The following is a 9,586-nucleotide window of genomic DNA, read 5'->3' as shown; positions in this document are numbered from 1 at the left end:
AATCGGGCAGTCGGTTCGGACAACCACCCTATGACTCTGGAAGTATTGCCTGAGCCTGCGAGCCGTGTAGACGAGCGCTAGAGCTACCTTTTCAATTAACTGGTAACGCTTCTCGGCTTCTTGCAGTGTTCGACTGGTGAAATATATCGGCCTTTGATCCCTCTGTTCCTGTATTAAAACGGCACTGACTGAATGTCCCGACACGGCAAGGTAAATGACCATGTCGGAGCCGGCAGTAGGTTTGGACAGTATGGGAGGTGAACTTAGGCGATGCTTAAACTGTTGGAACGCTTCTTCACATTCATGAGTCCATGTAAATTGCTTTGCTTTCTTCAGCAGGGCGAGGATAGGTTGAGATATCTCGGCAAGCCGGGGAAGGAACCGTGAAAGCGAAGTTAGCCGCCCTGCCAACTTTTGTACATCTTTGAGAGTGGTGGGACTCTTCATCTCCAGTATGGCTTGGCATTTGTCTGGGTTTGCCTCGATGCCCCGGCTAGACAACATGAATCCCAAGAATTTTCCACCTGATACACCGAACACACATTTTTCGGGGTTCAGCCTCATTTGGTGTTGTCTGAGCGCTTGGAATACCTCGGTCAGGTGGCGTACATGGGCAGAAACTTCATCAGATTTGACGACCATGTCATCAACATACACTTCGAGGCACTGACCAATCTGACTCTGGAAAATTTTATTCATCAGACGCTGGTATGTGGCTCCGACGTTCTTCAGACCGAACGGCATTACACGGTAGCAATAGTTGGCTGTCTCGGTGATGAATGCTGTTTTGTCTTCATCGTGAGGGTGCATGCGAATTTGGTTATACCCCGAATACGCGTCTAAGAAGGATAGGAAACGGTGGCCAGACGCCCCATCTACGAGACGATCAATATTGGGCAACGGGTAGGCGTCTTTCGGGCAAGCTTTATTCAAGTTTGTGTAATCGGTACACATACGCCATTTCCCGTTCGGCTTTCGGACCATGACCACATTAGCCAACCACGTCGTGTAGTGGATCTCCCGTATAAACTGTGCTTCTAACAATTTGGCTACCTCAGCATCGATTGCCGCCTTCTTCTCCTCTCCAGTCTTCCGACGCCGCTGGGCGATCGGCCTTGCCTCCCTACTAATTGAGAGCTTATGGCACAAAAACTCTGGATCGATACCCGGCATATCGGAGGGGTGCCATGCAAATAGATCTCGGTTATCAAGTATTACCTGTCCGATGGCTGCTTTCTCCTGTTCTGACAGAACAGTTCCCAAATAAGTCAGTTGGGTATCAAGGGTTCCAACTTGGAGTGGTTGCCTTTCTTCAATAGGCTCGACCCTTTCGTCATGCCCGATTCGGGGGTCGAGGTCTATTGAGGACTGTTGGGTTACCGAGTGGACTTTCTGTGGCTCTTTGATCGTTTCGTCTTGCGCTTTCGGTAGCCGCAAGCTGGCAAAGTAGCATTCGCGTGCAGTTTTTTGATCGGCGTGTACCGTGATAACCCGTCCTGACTGTGTCGGAAACTTCATAGCTAAATGAGGAGTAGACACAATTGCTCCGAGCCGATTCAGGGATGGCCGACCGAGCAGAATGTTATAGGAGGTGCTTGCATGAACAACCACGTATTTAACCGAGATGTCTCGGTATTCCGCCCCTTCGAACCCAAATCGTGTTGATAACTTGATATATCCTTTTGTTTTGACTCGTTCACCAGAGAATCCCACCAAAGGTTCATCGTAAGGGACCAGTTCGGACTCTGGAATTCCCAACTGCTTGAACGTATTCCAATATAGTATGTCCGCTGAACTTCCTTGGTCAACCAATGTCTTACGGACGATGCAATTGTGAATTTCAACGCTGATTACCATCGGATCGTCCTGATCTGGGTCGATTCCCTTGAAGTCGGCCTCGGTGAAGGTAATGGTTGGCAGATGGCAACGATTTGTTTCCACGGCATGCACATGTCGGACAGCTCGCAGGTGTCTTCGTTGTGCCGACGAAGATGAGCCCCCGCCAGCAAAACCGCCGGCAATGGTGTTAATAACTCGCCGTGGCTGTGTTGCTTGCTGTTCTTCATGCCTATCCCGCGACCGACTGCGCTCTCTATACGAGCGCGTTTCTGCTCTGCGGTGTTCGGAATGGTCACGTCTCTGTGATTGTTCGCCGTGTCGGGGCCGGTCGGGACGGTTCACAAAACCTTGCAACTGTCCTTGCTTGATCAAATCTTCAATTTTGTCTTTCAAGGCTGAACATTCGTCAGTTGAATGCCCACGATTACGGTGAAATCTGCAGGATTTGGTTGTGTCGGCTCGGGGAGGGGTCGATGCTCTCTTCGGGATAGTCAGCACTTCTGAAGCCAATGCTTGTTCTAGTACTGCTGACCGGCTGGTGTTCAGTGGTGTGTACTGTGTATACTTCGGACCACGGGGTGGCCGCTCGCGGGGTACGAGTTCCTTTGGACGACCGCGAAAATTGTTTTCTATTGGCTTTTCTGTCTTGCTCACCACTTCTGCTCTGGCCTGGTTGCGAAACTCGGCTAGTTCTTCCATCTGCATATACTTGTCGGCCCTGCGCCGAAGGTCATCCATGTTTGTCGGTGGCTTTTTACAAATACTGTTGGCAAAGGGACCCGGCTTCAACGCGGTGGTTAGATGGTGTAAGGCGACGGCTGTTCATCTGTCGCATCATACTGTTCAAGTTTGTCTCTTCTGTCGTCTCGGCTCCTGACTGATGCTCGTCCTCGGACTGGTGTTCTTCAACATTATTCTTTCTCGTCTTCACCATTCTTTCAATAATAATCTCGGAATAGCTCTCGGTTCGGCCCCACGGTGGGCGCCAAAATGTACCTGTCTAAGGGCACACTCCTTTTCTTCTGGGTGAAAGGGGACCGAATAAGAGCTCCAACGATATCTCCAAGGGATGGGGGAGGTACCTGCAAAGGGTACTCCAACGCTCAAGTCAGTATATGCACGAATATCTAGGGTAAAAATGAACAGTGACATACCTCGTTATGTGTGACCTATTTATAGTGCCTGACGTGGGCCTGAGCATTGTGGGCTTTTTCAGGTGTTTACTAAATTAGGTAATACGATGTTAATTACTTACTTACTAACTTAACCATGCGCTTACCTGCTAATCATGATTAATAACCGCTCTTCACCTATCGGTACGGTATTTCGCCGATCCGATAGGTAAAGGATGGGGCGCTATTATTAATCGGGTTGATCAACAGTTGTCTAGCTATCCTGCCCTACGGGGGACTCTCCGGCTCGGTCTTATGCCGAGCCGTTAGTAACATTCGTCCCGGACGTTGGCTGGACCGATGTTTCCGACATCATGGCGTAGGTGTCTGACAGAACGGCACGTGTTGGTCAACGTGACCGATAGGGACCTTCCGGTACAATAACTGTTCTTAATTTTAGAAAGATGAGAAATAAAAAATTTATATAACTAAAATTAAAATTTATCTAATTTATTATAAACCAAAAACATATTTAACTGTCATAAACATGTAACCAAAAAAATTGTCATAAATAAATTTTTAATCCTAAATTTATCTAATTTGATTTTTAATCCTCTTCAAATTCATCTTCTCATGTTGCATTCATTAGTCGCGCTGTATTGATAAGAATCTAATAATACCCGCGCGAGTTTATCACTTAACCGTTTAGTCATAATGACATAGAAAACAAACCACACGACATAGAAGAGAAACCACACACGACGGCTCTCTATTATAATAATAAATGGCAAGTCCTAATTCAAATAGAGAACTAGCAAGTAACTTGTAAATATCCGAGTGCGAATGTATATTTAGTCTTAATGGTAAAAAAAATATGAAGAGCAAGGTGGTTACTGAAAATGATATATATTTAGTCTTAATGGTAAAAAAAATATGAAGAGCAAGGTGGTTACTGAAAATGATATTTCCTTTATATATTAGTATAGATAATATGCAATTTTATTATTGTTAGTTGTAATTTTTCTAGTATTGTTGTTATATGAGGAAAGAAAAGTGTAATTTATATTAATGACGTTAAATTAAATGAACTAAATTATATATATATATATATATATATATATATATTAATGTAAGAGGGGGTAAGACTGTAATATTCTTATCTCTCATGAGAAAGTAACATAATTTATATATTTTAACATAAGAGAGGGGAGTATATAATACTCTTATATCTTATGAGAGAGTAATATAATTTATTTTTTATTTTTATTTTTTTCATCAATGTTTTTCTTAAGGATGAAAAAGAAAAAGAAAAAAGAAAATAATTGTTCACTTTGTTAATAATAATGTTCCTTTTTTAATTGAAGAGTATTTTATACTATTTTATGCCTTGGTGACATTTTCAGGTGTGTGGATCATTGGAACTGCTCCAATAGGAGATACACATAAAGTAAAGATGAGTGTTAAATTTTTATCAACTATCATAATTTCTCTCGTTGGAAATTCCTATACCGGAGAGGATAAACACATATAGTCTTCTTGTTTTTTTTTTAAGGTTTTGGTCTCTTTGGTATATCTGAAAGTCTAAAACTGTGAGAAGAAAATAAACCGTAAATTAGAGGTGATCTTATAAAAAAAATTTAACCATAACCAAAATTAATTGGTTTTTATAACAATTGGTTAATTAAAAACTATTGCAAAATTTAAATTTTATTTTTTAAGTTAAATTCTGTTAAAAACATTTTTTAATTGTTTGAATATGATTAGGTACAATTTTTAAAAACAAATCAAGAATTTATTTAGTTAATATTCAGACATAAAAATATTGAACAATTTCAAGGATGCACAAACTATTGAAACTAGTAAATACTAAATACTAAAAAGCTTTATCACTAATGTTAGTGGACTATGGATTTGGTCTAACATGTCATGCTTTTCCTTTATTTTTATCACACACAACACTATCTATTTCAAAATAATTGTTAGTTTTTTAATTATGTGTAGCTTTTTATTGGTTAGGAAAATTATTTCAAAGCTTTAAATTTTTTAAATGAGATTCACTTTCACTACAACAAAATAGACTTTTAGTGACATTTAATATGACTTTTAGTGGCAATAAAAATTGCTACAGAATCTTTTACAGACATTTTCACATTAGCCATTGTATGCAATGTCGCTAAAACATTTAGCGACAATTATTCTAAATGCTGGTAAAAACCCTTATAATGGTCAGAAAAATGTAAATAACTTTTTGTGACATTTTTTACTTTCTAGTCGATGTGGGACTTGTAAGATGAGTACAAATACTCTTTAATTACTTTATCTCTAGTCAATGTGAGACTTGTTGTCTTCTATTTATATATTCTTTTTAATTTTCTTACTTTTTTAATTACCTTATTTCTAGTCGATGTGGGACTTGTAAGATGAAGGTTGTCTTCTACTTATATATATATATATATATATATATATATATATACATATATTTTAATTATCTTATCAATAGTCGGTCCCTTTAAGTTTAAGGACTATTGAGTTTGATAATAGTGAGTAATCTCATACCAACTTAGAATAGTAAGTTATAGGTCTAACTCAACTCTACATAACAAACTTGTAAGGTGAGAGTTATTATCCATTTATATATTCTTTAATTATCTTATTTCTAGTCGATGTAGGACTAAAGTTTTTCTTAATAAATAATTGTCACTAATTGTAAATTTTGGTGTGATATAAATACATTTTTAGTGGCCATTATATATTAGTCACTAATACTTATATTAAATAATAAAATAAAGGCAATTAATTTATTGTTGCTAAATAATTATCAGTAAAAATAAATGTACCTGCCTGAGGGTACACTCGTAGTCTTCTTAATGAGAAGGGCCGAACGGATGCTTCAAACGGACTCTTCAGAGGGGGGAGGTACCTGCAAAAGGCACTCCGACGCTCAAGTTAGGACAAGCACGATGTTCTAGGGTAATTAATGAACAGTGACGTATCTCGTTACGTGTGACCTATTTATAATACCTGACATGGGCCTGAACGTGGTGGGCCTATTCTAATCTTTACCAAATTAGGTAATACGATGCTAATCAGCTAACCATGTCTTAATTATGCACTTATCCTTGTTAACTGTGATTTGTACTATAACCCGTTTAACCTATCGGCACATTGCCGAGCCGACAGGCTAATGCTTGGAGGGTTGCATGTCTTCGGCTGTTGACCGGGCCGGTAGACGTTTACTTGGTAATCCTATCGGATCGACATTAAGCCGAGCCGATACATAGTATGCGGGAATGCATCATCCTGCTTGCATCGGCCTTCAGCCGAGCCGCCATGTGCCAGTTGACTAATCTCGGCCTTCGGCTATAAGTCGAGCCGATGCTAACGTCAGCCTTGGGTATGGTCCAGTTCGCATGGGTGTCTGACGGAACGGCATGTGTTAGTCAACGTGACCGATAGGGTCCTCCCGGTACACAAGCCCCCCAGCCTTGAGGAGTATAACGACGCAAAGGGTAAATGTGGCACTTCGTTTGTTACCTTTTTGAGGGTAGGCCAAGGGTTACAACTGCTTCAGGGAAACGAAGGGTTGTAACCATTGGTCATTAATGATGCACGCGAGGAGTTATGACTTAATGGAATATGGAGAGACGTAACTGTTGTCGGAATACCAAGGGTTATAACCGTTGGGTATTAATGACGTACGCGAAGGGTTACGCATCATGAACCGTTGGATCTAAGTGATCCAATGGTGTGCAGAGGGGTGTGACTCTTGGTAACTTGCGGAGACTGCCTATAAATAGGCATGTTGGGGGGGTCCTCAAACATACGCATTTATTACTTGCTCCGAGCCAAGATCGTTTGAGTTGCTGCATTCACATATTCTTCACCAAAAATTGGTCAAGTTCAACACTCAGGTACGTAATGGCAGATTTAAATGTTGTTCATATTGACTCCTCCGGGGACGAGGGTGATTCTGGGTTGAGGGAGACTCCGGACCGAGACCTCGTATCGGCCTCGGCTTCCAACGGAGAGGATCATGCAGGGTCCGCACCCGGGTTCGAACGGTCCCAAAGTGGGAGTCACTCTTCATCGGCGATGGCTTCTGACGATCAGCCGAGCCGAGGTGGTGGATCGTCTAGGAGTTTTGCTCCTATATCAACTCCTGGATATTCGTGGGTGCACGGGGAGGTTGGCAGCGTGTATTCACGATACACCGATAAGAACTCCCTGATCCGCTTCGTATCGGCGGCGAAGTTCTTGACCTTTCCCGAGGAAGAGGAGCCCTCCGCTATCTTTTTTCAGCCGTGTAGAGGTGATGGAGGGCCGAACCCGGATTTCGTATATTTGGACCAAGGGTCGAGCAAATACCAGTTCTTCTATGTGTATGATTACATGTTCCGGGATTTGAAGATCACCCTACCTTTTGATGATTATTTTGTCAGTATATTGCGCCTACTGAACGTGGCGCCGAGCCAGCTTCACCCCAACACTTGGGCGACGATGCAAGGGTTTAGGCAGTTATGCTTGACTCTTGGTATCTGGCCCACTCCGCATCTGTTCCTACACTTCTATTCATCTCGGCCGACGAAGAAGATTAAGTGGTTGTCCCTGGTTCGGCACAGTGATTGCCTGCTACAGCCTTTCACCACCTCTTATAAAAATTTTAAAGTAGGGTTTATCAAAGTGATGATTCGGCCAGAGCCAGGGAACAAGTATTTTTTTGATGCCGAAGGGAGATCATTGTTTCCATTGTATTGGACTCGGAAGCCGAGGAAGTACGACACGGTCTCCAAATCCCGAATGTCCCCGGAAGAGAGATTGAGTCTGAATTTTTTGGAGAAGTTACCTCGGCCTTTACCGTGCCGTCCTCTGGTTCGGTCGTGTAAATCGGCCGACGTAGTTGAAGAATTGATTGGTATAGTATCTTTCTTACTTTTTTAAATTCTTGCGTTATCATTGATTTTGACTAATGATGTGTAGGTATCATGGCAAATCACGGAGAGGACGATTTGGATATTCGCACACTGATCAGGAATCAAGTGGCGGCAACTACTACGAACAGGGCCCCGACCAGTGTGCGCGGGAATCAGCCGTCTGCCCAAGGTAGTGGAGCGGGGCCAACAGTCAGGCCGAAAAAAACCCTCTCGGCCCCAGCTTGAAAAAAGAAGGCCTGACCCCAGGGCCGAGGAAGAGAGCCGCCGGGCCAAGCAGCGCCGAGTGGCGAGTTCACCTGTTCCGGAAAGCTTGGCTGGGCCGAGTTTTCTGGCCAGCAATGTCAACGCTCAGGATTTTCTGAGCCAAGACTTGACCTCCGAATCGGGTCAGGGGGTGCTGAGTCGTATGACCTCGGCTCCGAAATGGAGCTTCTTCTGTGAATTCCAAGTGCGTGCTGTGGCTTTAGCCCAAAGCATCGTGATGGAGCCGAATGGCGAGGCCGATGGATTGCGTCGGCAGCTAGCTGAGCAGGAGAAGTCTCTCCAAGAGACGTCGGGGTCGAACAGCTGATGACCTGGCTCTAAAGGTTCAGCGTCTTGAACTTGCTTTGAAAAGCGAGACAGAGAAGGTTGCTGTTTTGAGCAAGGAGTTGGAGGCCGAGAGGGTTGCTTTCGGGGCTTACAAGGAGAAAGCGCGCAACAAGGACTTAACTCAACATCAGGTTGGCTTTGCTCAGGCCGCCCGACAAACATGCTTCTTCGGCGACTTCCCCCCTGAATTTCACCTGGACATGACCAAGGACTTCTTCCAGGGGAAGTTGGTGGACCTGACTTCTATCCCTCCTGACCAACAAGCCGATGAGGCGGCCCCGGCACGGCCAGCTGGGCCGAATGAGGAGGTGACGGCGTACGAGGAGGGTGCGCCGGAGGATGGTCCGGTTCAGGGGGAACCGGAGGTTAGGTCTTAAGCTTTTTTCTTGGTTTTTGTAATGTTGGGCCGATAGTGCCCCTTCTTTAATGTATCTTTTGCAAGTCCAGTAGTGCCTTATTGAATGAATTTTACTTTCTTTGCCGTTGCATATTGGTGTAAAATTTTCTTTAGATGATAACAACTCGATTGATGTAAGCCGCCTCCTTATTCGAGAAAGATGGGAGGGAAAACTAACTAAAGCCGCATCCTTGGCCGAGAGACATCTCGGGAGGGAAGACTTGTAAAATCAGTGAAAGTCACATCCTTGGCCGAGAGACATCTCGGGAGGGAAGACTTGTGAAATTAATGAAAGTCATATCCTTGGCCGAGAGACATCTCGGGAGGGAAGACTTGTAAAATCAGTGAAAGTCACGTCCTTGGCCGAGAGACATCTCGGGAGGGAAGACTTGTGAAATTAATGAAAGTCACATCCTTGGCCGAGAGACATCTCGGGAGGGAAGACTTGTAAAATCAGTGAAAGTCACATCCTTGGCCGAGAGACATCTCGGGAGGGAAGACTTGTAAAATTAGTTAAAGTCACATCCTTGGCTGAGAGACATCTCGGGAGGGAAGACTTGTGAAATTAATGAAAGTCACATCCTTGGCCGAGAGACATCTCGGGAGGGAAGACTTGTAAAATCAGTGAAAGTCACATCCTTGACCGAGAGACATCTCGGGAGGGAAGACTTGTGAAATTAATGAAAGTCACATCCTTGGCCGAGAGACATCTCGGG

Source organism: Cajanus cajan, chromosome 7 (genome assembly GCF_000230855.2).
Source record: "Cajanus cajan strain Asha chromosome 7, NIPB_CcT2T_4, whole genome shotgun sequence".
In the NCBI taxonomy this organism is placed as follows: domain Eukaryota; kingdom Viridiplantae; phylum Streptophyta; class Magnoliopsida; order Fabales; family Fabaceae; genus Cajanus; species Cajanus cajan.
The sequence above is the reverse complement of the archived record's forward strand: the minus strand, read 5'-3'. Positions refer to the sequence as shown.